Source organism: Saccopteryx leptura, chromosome 2 (assembly GCF_036850995.1).
Source record: "Saccopteryx leptura isolate mSacLep1 chromosome 2, mSacLep1_pri_phased_curated, whole genome shotgun sequence".
Classification (NCBI taxonomy): domain Eukaryota; kingdom Metazoa; phylum Chordata; class Mammalia; order Chiroptera; family Emballonuridae; genus Saccopteryx; species Saccopteryx leptura.
Window position 1 is genome coordinate 237,464,150 of NC_089504.1, and position 12,609 is coordinate 237,476,758.

At 39.6% G+C, this 12,609-nt stretch overlaps 1 protein-coding gene across 2 annotated transcripts in view; it reads left to right on the forward strand.

Annotated features, from left to right (window-relative positions):
- Nucleotides 1–12,609, forward strand: part of SPPL3 (signal peptide peptidase like 3) — a 110,234-nt gene that overhangs the window by 57,427 nt on the left and 40,198 nt on the right. The window lies entirely within an intron of this gene.

The window sequence follows — 12,609 nt, forward strand, 5'->3', positions numbered from 1 at the left end:
AAGGCCACATGAGGAATTTTAAATTGAGAGATTGAAAGGGAATGATGGTGAAAAATGAAGTAGGAGCCTGACCAGGCGGTGTTGCGCAGTGGATAGAGCGTCGGACTGGGATGCGGAAAGCCCCAGGTTCGAGACCCCGAGGTCGCCATCTTGAGCGCAGGCTCATCTGGTTTGAGCAAAGCTCACCAGCTTGGACCCAAGGTCGCTGGCTGGAACAAGGGGTTCCTCGGTCTGCTGAAGGCCCGCGGTCAAGGCACATATGAGAAAGCAGTCAATGAACAACTAAGGTGTTGCAATGAAAAACTGATGATTGATGCTTCTCATCTCTCTCTGTTCCTGTCTGTTCCTATCTATCCCTCTCTGACTCTCTCTCTCTGTCTCTGTAAAGAAAAAAAGAAAAAAAAGAAAAATGAAGTAGGTATGATATAATGATTTTGAACTGTCCAGTATTATATCTGGCTTTTAATGAGTGCTTAGCAAAATCACAAGCTCTGCCTCAACACTGAGTAGAACAAGTACAATTCTGTTGGTAATTCCAGTATCAACTGATAAAAGTTTTAATCATTGAGATGTCTTTCGAGAGCCCTAATTCATAATAACTCTTAGGAAGCATTAAAGAAGCCAAAGCAACTTAGAACTTAACACATAATCTTGATATTTTGTATTGCTATCCTTTGGACAAGTTCCTAATTTTGTCTCTTTGCATATATAATATATTAGCATTTCAAAAGGCTGGGTAATTTTTAACTTATTTATTTTTTACAGAAAGAGTGAGTCAGAGAGAGGGATAGACAGGGACAGACAGACAGGAATGGAGAGAGATGAGAAGCATCAATCATTAGTTTTTCATTGCGCGTTGCAACACCTTAGTTGTTCATTGATTGCTTTCTCATATGTGCCTTGACTGCGGGCCTTCAGCAGACCGAGTAACCCCTTGCTGGAGCCAGCGACCTTGGGCTCAAGCTGGTGGAATTTCTGCTCAAACCAGATGAGCCCACGCTCAAGCTGGCGACCTCGGGGTCTCGAACCTGGGTCCTCTGCATCCCAGTCTGACGCTCTAACCACTGCGCCACCACCTGGTCAGGTAAGACTGGGTAATTTTTTTTTTTTTTTTTTTTATTATATAATTTTATTTTTTTAATGGGGTGACATCAATAAATCAGGATACATATATTCAAAGATAACAAGTCCAGGTTATCTTGTCGTTCAATTATGTTGCATACCCACCACCCAAAGTCAGATTGTCCTCTGTCACCTTCTATCTTGTTTTCTTTGTGCCCCTCCCCACCCCCTATCCCTCTCCCATTCCCCCCTCCCCCCCCCCGTAACCACCACACTCTTATCAATGTCTCTTAGTTTCACTATTATGTCCCACCTACGTATGGAATAATACAGTTCCTGTTTTTTTCTGATTTACTTATTTCGCTTCGTATCATGTTATCAAGATCCCACCATTTTGCTGTAAATGTTCCGATGTCATCATTTCTTATGGCTGAGTAGTATTCCATAGTGTATATGTGCCACATCTTCTTTATCCAGTCATCTATCGATGGGCTTTTTGGTTGTTTCCATGTCCTGGCCACTGTGAACAATGCTGCAATAAACATGGGGCTGCATGTGTCTTTACGTATCAATGTTTCTGAGTGGAACCACCATACTTTCTTCCATAATGGTTGTACTACTTTACATTCCCACCAACAGTGTATGAGGGTTCCTTTTTCTCCACAGCCTCTCCAACATTTGCTGTTACCTGACTTGCTAATAACAGCTAATCGAACAGGTGTGAGGTGGTATCTCATTGCCGTTTTGATTTGCATTTCTCTAATAGCTAAAGAAGATGAGCATCTTTTCATATATCTGTTGGCCATTTGTATTTCTTCCTGGGAGAAGTGTCTATTCATATCCTCTTCCCATTTTTTTATTGGATTGTTTGTTTGTTTGTTGTTGAGTTTTATGAGTTCTTTGTATATTTTGGATATTAGGCCCTTATCTGAGCTGTCGTTTGAAAAAATCATTTCCCATTTAGTTGGCTTTCTGTTTATTTTGTTATCAGTTTGTCTTGCTGAGCAAAAACTTCTTAGTCTGATGTAGTCCCATTCATTAATTTTTGCCTTCACTTCTCTTGCCATTGGAGTCAAATTCATAAAATGCTCTTTAAAACCCAGGTCCCTGAGTTGAGTACCTATGTCTTCTTCTATGTACTTAATTGTTTCAGGTCTTATGTTTAGATCTTTGATCCATTTTGAGTTAATTTTTGTACAGGGGGAGAGACTGTAGTCCAGTTTCATTCTTTTGCATGTGGCTTTCCAGTTTTCCCAGCACCATTTATTGAAGAGGCTTTCTTTTCTCCATTGTGTGTTGTTGGCCCCTTTATCAAAAATTATTTGACTATATATATGTGGTTTTATTTCTGGACTTTCTATTCTGTTCCATTGGTCTGAGTGTCTATTTTTCTGCCAATACCATGCTGTTTTGATTGTCGTGGCCCTATAATAGAGTTTGAAGTCAGGTATTGAAATGCCCCCAGCTTCATTCTTTTTCTTTAGGATTGCTTTGGCTATTCAGGGTTTTTTATAGTTCCATATAAATCTGATGATTTTTTGCTCTATTTCTTTAAAAAATGTCATTGGAAGTTTGATGGGAATTGCATTAAATTTGTATATTGCTTTGGGTAATATAGCCATCTTGATTATATTTATTCTTCCTAGCCAAGAACAAGGTATATTCTTCCATCTCATTATATCTTTTTCGATTTCCCTTAACAATGGTTTATAGTTTTCATTATATAAGTCCTTTACATTCTTTGTTATGTTTATTCCCAAGTATTTTATTTTTTTTGTTGCAATCGTGAAGGGGATTGTTCTTTTGAGTTCCTTCTCAGTTGTTTCATTGTTGGCATATAGAAAGGCTATTGACTTCTGTATGTTAATTTTGTATCCTGCGACCTTACTGTATTGGCTTATTGTTTCTAGTAGTCTTTTTGTGGATTCTTTGGGGTTTTCGATGTATAGTATCATATCATCTGCAAAAAGTGATACCTTTACTTCTTCTTTTCCGATATGGATGCCTTTTATTTCTTTGTCTTGTCTGATTGCTCTGGCTAGAACCTCTAGTACCACATTAAATAAGAGTGGAGAGAGTGGACAACCCTGTCTTGTTCCTGATTTAAGGGGGAAAGCCTTCAGTTTAGTGCCATTTAATATGATGTTAGCTGATGGTTTATCATATATGGCCTTTATCATGTTGAGATATTTTCCTTCTAGACCCATTTTGTTGAGAGTCTTAAACATAAAATTGTGTTGTATTTTATCGAAAGCCTTTTCTGCGTCTATTGATAAGATCATGTGGTTTTTGTTCTTTGTTTTGTTGATATGGTGTATTACTTAACCGTTTTACGTATGTTGAACCATCCTTGAGATTCTGGGATGAATCCCACTTGATCATGATGTATTATTTTTTTAATATGTTGTTGTATTCGATTTGCTAGTATTTTGTTTAGTATTTTAGCATCTGTATTCATTAGAGATATTGGTCTGTAGTTTTCTTTTTTTGTGCCATCCTTGCCTGGTTTTGGTATGAGGGTTATGTTGGCTTCGTAAAATGTGTTTGGAAGTATTGCTTCTTCTTCAATTTTTTGGAAGACTTTGAGTAGAATAGGAACCAAGTCTTCTTTGAATGTTTGATAAAATTCGCTGGTATAGCCGTCAGGGCCTGGACTTTTATTTTTGGGGAGGTTTTTAATGGTTTTTTCTATTTCTTCTCTACTGATAGGTCTGTTTAGGCTTTCTGCTTCTTCTTGACTCAGTCTAGGAAGGTTGTATTTTTCTAGGAATTTATCCATTTCTTCTAGGTTGTTGAATTTAGTGGCATAAAGTTTTTCATAGTATTCTACAATAATTCTTTGTATATCTACGGTGTCCGTGGTGATTTCTCCTCTTTCATTTTGGATTTTGTTTATATGAGTTCTTTCTCTTTTTTCCTTGGTAAGTCTTGCCAAGGGTTTGTCAATTTTGTTGATCTTTTCAAAGAACCAGCTCCTTGTTCTATTAATTTTTTCTATAGTTTTTCTGTTCTCTAATTCATTTATTTCTGCTCTGATTTTTATTATCTCCTTTCTTCGGCTGGTTTTGGGTTGTCTTTGTTCTTCTTTTTCTAGTTCCTTAAGGTGGGAAGTTAAGTGGTTCACTTGGGCTCTCTCTTGTTTGTTCATATATGCCTGAAGTGATATGAACTTCCCTCTTATCACTGCTTTTGCTGCATCCCATAGATTCTGATATGTCGTATTGTCATTTTCATTAGTCTGTATATATCTTTTGATCTCTGCACTTATTTCTTCTTTGACCCATTCATTTTTTAAAAGTATGTTGTTTAGTTTCCACATTTTTGTGGGATTTTTTTCCTCTTTTTTGCAGTTGAATTCTAGTTTCAAGGCTTTATGATCAGAAAATATGCTTGGTACAACTTCAATTTTTCTGAATTTGCTGATGTTGTTTTTGTGGCCCAACATATGGTCAATTCTTGAGAATGATCCATGTACACTGGAGAAAAATGTATACTCAGTCACTTTGGGATGAAATGTCCTGTAGATGTCTATCATATCCAGGTGCTCTAGTGTTTTGTTTAAGGCCACTATGTCTTTGTTGATTCTCTGTTTGGATGACCGATCTAGAGCCGTCAGCGGTGTATTGAGGTCTCCAAGTATGATTGTGTTTTTGTCAGTTTTTGTTTTAAGATCAATAAGTAGCTGTCTTATATATTTTGGTGCTCCTTGGTTTGGTGCATATATATTAAGAATTGTTATGTCTTCTTGATTAAGTGTCCCCTTAGCCATTATGAAATGGCCATTTTTGTCTCTGAGTACTTTTCCTGTCTTGTAGTCAGCATTATCCGATATGAGTATTGCTACACCTGCTTTTTTTTGGATGTTATTTGCTTGGAGTATTGTTTTCCAGCCTTTCACTTTGAATTTGTTTTTATCCTTGTTACTTAGATGAGTTTCCTGTAGGCAGCATACAGTTGGATTTTCTTTTTTAATCCATTCTGCTACTCTGTGCCTTTTTATTGGTGAGTTTAATCCGTTTACATTTAGTGTAATTATTGATACTTGTGGGTTCCCTATTGCCATTTTATATCTTGCTTTCTGTTAGTTTTGTGTCTTGTTTGATCCTTCTCTTTTGTTTTTCTATCTTTTGTTTTTATTTGGTTGTATTCCATACATCTTTCCACTGTTGCTATCTTTTTTATCTCATGTGCTTCTGTGGTGGTTTTTTCAATGGTGGTTACCTTTGAATAATGAAAAGGGTCCCTACCCTGTTCATTGTAGTGAACTATTTTGTGAGTACTTTTGCACTCCATCGTCCTTTGCTACTGTTAATCTCCATCTTCTCCCCCTCTTTCTTTTTGTTGTTGTCACAGTTTAAATTTGGTTTTATTGTGTTCTTCTTGGAGCTTTTACTTGTGGCTCTGTTTTTTTTTGTTCTTTGTATCTGATTGGAGAACCCCCTTTAGTAATTCCTGGAGTGGGGGTTTTCTGATGATAAATTCCCTCATCTTTTCTGTATCTGTGAATGTTTTTATTTCTCCTTCATATTTGAAGGATAGCTTTGATGGGTATAGTATTCGTGGCTGAAAGTTCCTCTCTTTCAGGACTTTAAATATTGGGGTCCATTCTCTTCTAGCTTGTAGAGGTCAGGCAAGACTGGGTAATTTTTAAAAATCTTTAGAGGCCCTGGCCGGTTGGCTCAGCGGTAGAGCGTCAGCCTAGCGTGCGGAGGACCCGGGTTCGATTCCCGGCCAGGGCACACAGGAGAAGCGCCCATTTGCTTCTCCACCCCTCCGCCACGCTTTCCTCTCTGTCTCTCTCTTCCCCTCCCGCAGCCAAGGCTCCATTGGAGCAAAGATGGCCCGGGCGCTGGGGATGGCTCTGTGGCCTCTGCCTCAGGCGCTAGAATGGCTCTGGTCGCAACATGGCGACGCCCAGGATGGGCAGAGCATCGCCCCTGGTGGGCGTGCCGGGTCGATCCCGGTCGGGCGCATGCGGGAGTCTGTCTGACTGTCTCTCCCTGTTTCCAGCTTCAGAAAAATGAAAAAAAAAAAATAATAATAAAAATAAAAAAAAATAAAAAAAAATCTTTAGAGCCCTGGCTGGTTGGCTCAGTTATAGAGCGTTGGCCTGGCATGTAGAAGTCCCAGGTTTGATTCCTGGCCAGGGCACAGAGGAGAAGCGCCCATCTACTTCTCCACCCTTCCCTTCTCCTTTCTCTCTCTCTCTCTTTCTCTCCCACTCTTCCCCTCCCGCAGCCCAGGCTCCATTGGAGCAAAGTTGGCCTGGGCTCTGAGAGGGCTCTGTGGCCTCTGCCTCAGGCGCTAGAATGGCTCCTGTTTTGACAGAGCAGTGCCCCAAATGGGTAGAGCATTGCCCCCTGGTGGGCATACTGGGTGGATTCCGGTCAGGTGCATGCAGGAGTCTGTCTGCCTCCCTGCTTCTCGCTTCAGGGGGGAAAATAAATCCTTAGACTCACAACTCTAATACTACAGTAAGTCCTCATTTAATGTTCTCAAAAGGTTCTGCGCCTATAAGTTAAATGACATATAATGAAGCCAGCTTTATCAGAGGCTGATTGATGTAAGCAAGAGTTGAGTTCCTGGCCCTGGCTGGTTGGCTCAGTGGTAGAGCGTCGGCCTGGCGTGCAGAAGTCCCGGGTTCGATTCCCGGCCAGGGCACACAGGAGAAGTGCCCATCTGCTTCTCCACCCCTCCCCCTCTCCTTCCTCTCTGTCTCTCTCTTCCCCTCCTGCAGCCGAGGCGCCATTGGAGCAAAGATGGCCCGGGCGCTGGGGATGGCTCCTTGGCCTCTGCCCCAGGCGCTAGAGTGGTTCTGGTCGCAACAGAGCGACGCCCCGGAGGGGCACAGCATCGCCCCCTGGTGGGCAGAGCGTCGCCCCCTGGTGGGCGTGCCGGGTGGATCCCGGTCGGGCGCATGCGGGAGTCTGTCTGACTCTCCCCGTTTCCAGCTTCAGAAAAATACAAAAAAAAAAAAAAAAAGAGTTGAGTTCTTACAGTGTCTCACCACCATTATAATTAAATAGCGTTATTTATACATTTATTAGTACATATGACCTTTTCTTTGGCATATATTGCATTTATATGCTATGTACATCTTCATAGTTTAAATCATTTCACCTAAGAAAGTTATTTTCCACAATTATCTACTAATTTTTAGTAATTGGATATTTCTTTGTGTTACTATCTTATTCCACCCTTGTTGGACATGTAGGTTGTTAAAGTGACCATATTTTTATGTGTTCTTTTGCTTTGCTTGAATTACGTAAGTAAAATAGCCAAAACTTGAGTTATTTCGCCAGAGAGTATAAACTGGTTCTTACTGCATGTTACCATATTGTTTTATAAACAGGTTATACAAATTTAGGATCATGCAGGTTTTAAACAAATTCTATACTGTAAATGTACTACAGAATTATAGTAATGGAAAAGATTTCTCTGAACTTCCTTATTTTACAGATGAGGAAACGGGAGCTCACCAAGTTGAGTTAACCTGATAAATCTTTATTATATGCAGCTTAAGTGTCAGTTTGTCGCCAATAGCTTATTGGTTGCTTGCGTAACTACTAGCCAATGGGGTGAAGTTGCCACGGCTGAACGCAAATTGAGCGTGTCAGGGGGAAGGTGAACATTTGTTTGCATTGGCAATCATCTGTTTTACATAAAAACTACGTCTTAACGTAATTTCTTTTAAGAATGCCTCCTAGAAAATACAGCACTGAAGAGGAGAGAAAAGGAGCTAAAGCTGCACAAAAACGGCTTTCTCGAAAAAAGAAACCACTGAGCAGAGAAAGACAAGGCTTGCTTCAGTTGCAGAGCAAATGTGTCTTTCTCGGCAAAATGAGACTGATGAGCATAGAGAAACAAGGCTTGCCTCAGATGCAAGACAAAAAAGCCTGTCTCGACAAAATGAGTCCCTTGAACAAAGGCAGGAGAGAAATGCAAAAAAACGACAGAGTAATGCTGACCGAAACGCAAAAAGGATTAAAACATATTTAAATCACCTTTATTTATTGAGCTAGCGGTGGCTCTTAAGAAATGTACCGCCAGTGGTTTCCTTCATTGCACTCTACTTTAAGCAATTAAGCAAGTAGAAGGGGGAAACCCTGTGGGACACTAAGCAAAGGGGCGTCCTTGCCGCCTGCCCTGGATAATTCAGTTTGAATTAGCAGACACCTTTGCACAAATCATTTTAATTACAATTTATAATATCTAGAACAGCAGTCATTTCGTATGACCGCCGGGCTTTCTAGTATTACATAATTCATTGGTAACAAAGTCAGGATTGGAACTGAGTTAGGATTTTGATCCAATACCTTATGTCTTATATACTTTATGATGCCTTTAATTATATATTTAAATTGCCCTCGTTGAATACATTTGGAAGTGTTTTCTGAAAAAGATTATGTTAAAATGTGATATATTCTTTAAATATATGGTAGAACTCAGCAGTGAAGACATCTAATGTCTGGCTGTTCTTTGTGAGAAGATTTTTTGTAGTTGTTTTTATCCTGCCTTTGTTTACTTTTATTTAAAAGTACTAGTAAGGACTTTTCTTGTGGTAAAATATATATAACATGAAATTAACCATTTTAATCTCTGTAAATATACAAATTTAGTAGCAGGTAAGAGGTTTTCAAAACAGGTTGTCTGTCTTGTAGCCATTCTAGCACTAGGATGTGAAATGATACCTCCTGGCTTTGATAGCATTCCCCTAATAACTGGAATTAGGATGTTGAAAAGGTATTGAGCCTCTTTTCATGTGCCGTGTGATTTTTATTCTTTAGGGGAATATCTGTTCAAATTTTTACATGTTTTTATATTGGGTTGTTTGTGTTATACAGAATTTTAACAGTTCTCTATTCTAGATACAGGTTCTTTAAAACCTATGATTTGCAAATAAATATTGTTTGGTTTTGATTTTTAGTGCTTGTTTTACTACTTCTACCCACCCACACTCCAAACTATTGATAGAGTTGTTTTTTAACCAGGTTTATGGAGATATACAACGTACATTTCATCAAGCTCTTCTATATAAAGTGTACAATTAGTTGGTTTTAGTATACTTACCAAGTTGTGTAACCATCACCATAATTCAACTTTAGAACATTTTCATCATCCCCCAAAAACCTTATACCCATTAGCAGCCATTCCCTTTCTCTCTTTCCCCTGTTCTAAGTAATGACTGATCTTTAACATTTTCTCTATGGATTTGCCTATTCTGGAGATTTCATGTAAGTGGGATATACAATATGTGGCCTTCTGTGACTGGCTTCTTCCACTTAGTTCTAACATATACTGGTATTTCATTCCTTTTTATTGGCAAATAATAGTCTTGTTTATTCATGCATCAGTCGATAGACATTTAGGTTGTTTCCACATTTTGGCTGCATCATGTACAAGTTTTTGTGTGGCTGTATGTTTTCCTATCCCTTGGGTAGATACCTAGGAATGGTGTTGCTGGCTCATATGGTAACTAATATTTTGAGAAACAGCCTGTTTTTCAAAGCAGCTGTCCATTTTATATTCCTACCAGCAAGGTATGTGGGTTCGATTTTCTCTTATTATCTGTCATTTTGATTATGCTATTCTGTTCTGCTGATAATCTCATTGTGGTTTTGGTTTGCATTTTCTTTTTTTCTTTTTTCCTTTTTGTGTTTTTCTGAAGCTGGAAACTGGGAGGCAATCAGACAGACTCCTGCATGTGCCCGACCGGGATCCACCCCGGCATGTCCACCAGGGGGCGATGCTCCGCCCATCTGGGGTGTCGCTCTGCCGCAACCAGAGCCATTCTAGCATCTGAGGCAGAGGCCACAGAGCCATCCTCAGCGCCCGGGCCAACCTTGCTCCAATGGAGCTTTGGCTGCGGGAGGGGAAGAGAGAGACAGAGAGGAAGGAAAAGGGGAGGGGTGGAGAAGCAGATGGGCGCTTCCTCCTGCACGCCAGGCCGACGCTCTACCACTGAGCCAACCCGCCAGGGCCGGTTTGCATTTTCTTAATGTTGTTGAACATCTTTTTCTGTGCTTGTTTATCATCTAGGTGTTGTCTTTGGTGAAGTGTCTGCTCAGATCTTTTGCCTGTTTGGAAATTAGGTTGTCTTTTTGTTGTTGAGTTTTGAGACTTCTTTCTGTGTTGTGAATATAAGTCCTTTATCAGATAAATGTTTGCAAAGACTTGCTCCCCAGCCTGTGTTTATTACTTTATTTTCCTGATAGATTGTCTGAGATAAAATGTTCCTCTTTATCTTTAGCGACAATTTTTGTCTTAAAGTTTTACTTTATCCGATGTTAGTGTAGCAGTTCCAGCTTTATTTAGTTGCATGTGGGATGATTTTTTTAGCTTTTTTTTTTTTTATTTCTTTTTCATGTGGGATGATTTCTAGTTGATAATTCTATTTCTTTACTTCTTATAAGTCTACCTGGATATTGTTTCTTCTTGAGTTAGTTTTGGTAATTTGTGTCTTTCTAAAATTTATCAATTTTCTCTAAATTGTCTCATTTGTTGGTATTATTCATTTTATTCAGGCTGTCCTTTTACAATCCATTTAATTTCTCTTGGTTAGTAGTGATGTTCCTGCTTCCCTTTTTTTATATTAGTCATCTGTGACTTCTGATATTTTTTTCTTGGTCTAGCTTAAAGCTTTGCCAGTTTTATTGATCTTTTCAAAGGACCAACTTCTGGTTCCACTGATTTTTTTTTCCATTGATTTCCACTCTAATCTTTATTTTCTTTCTAGTTCCTTAGGTGGAAGCTCAAGTTAATTGATTTGAAACCTTTTTTTGTGTGTGTGACAGAGGCAGAGAGAGTCAGAGAGAGGGACAGATAGAGACAGACAGGAAGGGAGAGAGATGAGAAGCATCAATTCTTCATTGCGGCACCTTAGTTGTTCATTGATTGCTTTCTCATGTGTGCCTTGACCGGGGGGCTACAGCAGACTGAGTGACCCCTTGCTCAAGCCAGCGACCTTGGGCTCAAACTGGTGAGCCTTGCTCAAACCAGATGAGCCTGTGCTCAAGCTGGCAACCTTGGGGTTTCGAACCTGGATTCTCTGCGTCCTGGTCCCAGTATCTATCCATTGTGCCATCCCCTGGTCAGGCCGAAACCTGTCTTTTTTAACATACGCATTTTTTTTTTTTAACAGAGACAGAGAGAGAGTCAGAAAGAGGGATAGACAGAGACAGACATACAGGAAGGGAGAGAGATGAGAAACATCAATCATTAGTTTTTCGTTGCGACACCTTAGTTGTTCACTGATTGCTTTCTCATATATGCCTTGACCACAGGCCTTTAGCAGACTGAGTAACCCCTTGCTCGAGCCAGCGACCTTGGGTCCAAGCTGGTGAGCTTTGCTCAAACCAGATGAGCCTGCGCTCAAGCTGGCAACCTTGGGGTCTCGAACCTGGATCCTCCGCATCCCGGTCTGACACTCTATCCACTGCGCCACCGCCTGGTCAGGCAACATACACATTTAGAGCAGTAAATTTTCCTCTAAGCACTGGTTTAATTGCATCTCATACATTTTATATTTAATTTTATTCAATTCAAGATATTTTCTAACTTCCCTGTATTTGTTGTTTTCCTTTGACCCATGATTTTGTTATAGAGTGTTGCTTACTTTCCTAATATTTGAGGATATTTCAGAATACTCTGTTTTTGAAAGGAATTTCAACAACCTAATTAAATTTTGTTGTGGTCAGAAACATGCTTTTTATTAATTCAATCCTTTTAAATTTGTTGAGACTTATTTTATGGCCTAGCATACAGTTCATCCTGGAGGATGTTCATGTGCAGTTGTAAAAATCAACCTTTAACAGAGAGTTGAGAGCAGAGGGTTACACAGTTTAGTTTATGTTTTATAAAGACTGTTCTGGGTACTGTATGGGAAATAGATTGTTTGGTACAAAGGAAAGGTGGAATAGGAAAACCTGGGAGAGAAATGATGATGACTTGAACTAGGCTGATAGTGGTAGAATAAAATATCAGTCAGTTTAGGACGAGATTGCTGAGGGAATGGATACAGTATGTATGAGAGAGAAGCGTCTAGGGTGACACCCAAGGTTTATGGCCTAAACAACTGGATCCAAAGATGGTACCATTTTTGAGCTAGAAAGCTCTGTAAGAGAAGCAGATCATAAAAGATTTGTGAAGTGGACTGCTTATTTATCACCAGGCTTTCGCATTTTTAAGTACAGAGGGAAACCTATGTCAAGTAAAACTAGATTCTAAAAGCCAAAACAAATCTTTGATTTAAGAGCCCTTATGTTTGCCGTCCTTAAGCTGAGCTTGCTAGACTTCCTTTATTACCTAAAGCTGACACCTGTCTCTCCTTAATCTTTCCAACTGCTCAGAAAAAAATAGCATAATTACTCATCTTAGCAGTAAGTCCCCAAAGAGAGACCTACAGGAAAGCATTGCGAGAGGGAGAGGGAAAGAATGATAATTGGAGGAGGAAATGAAGGCCATTAAAAGGGGTTATTCTGATAAGCAGATAGACCCAGGAATTATAATGTGAGGCTGGTTTAGAATTTCTTAGGCAGTTTACTATTG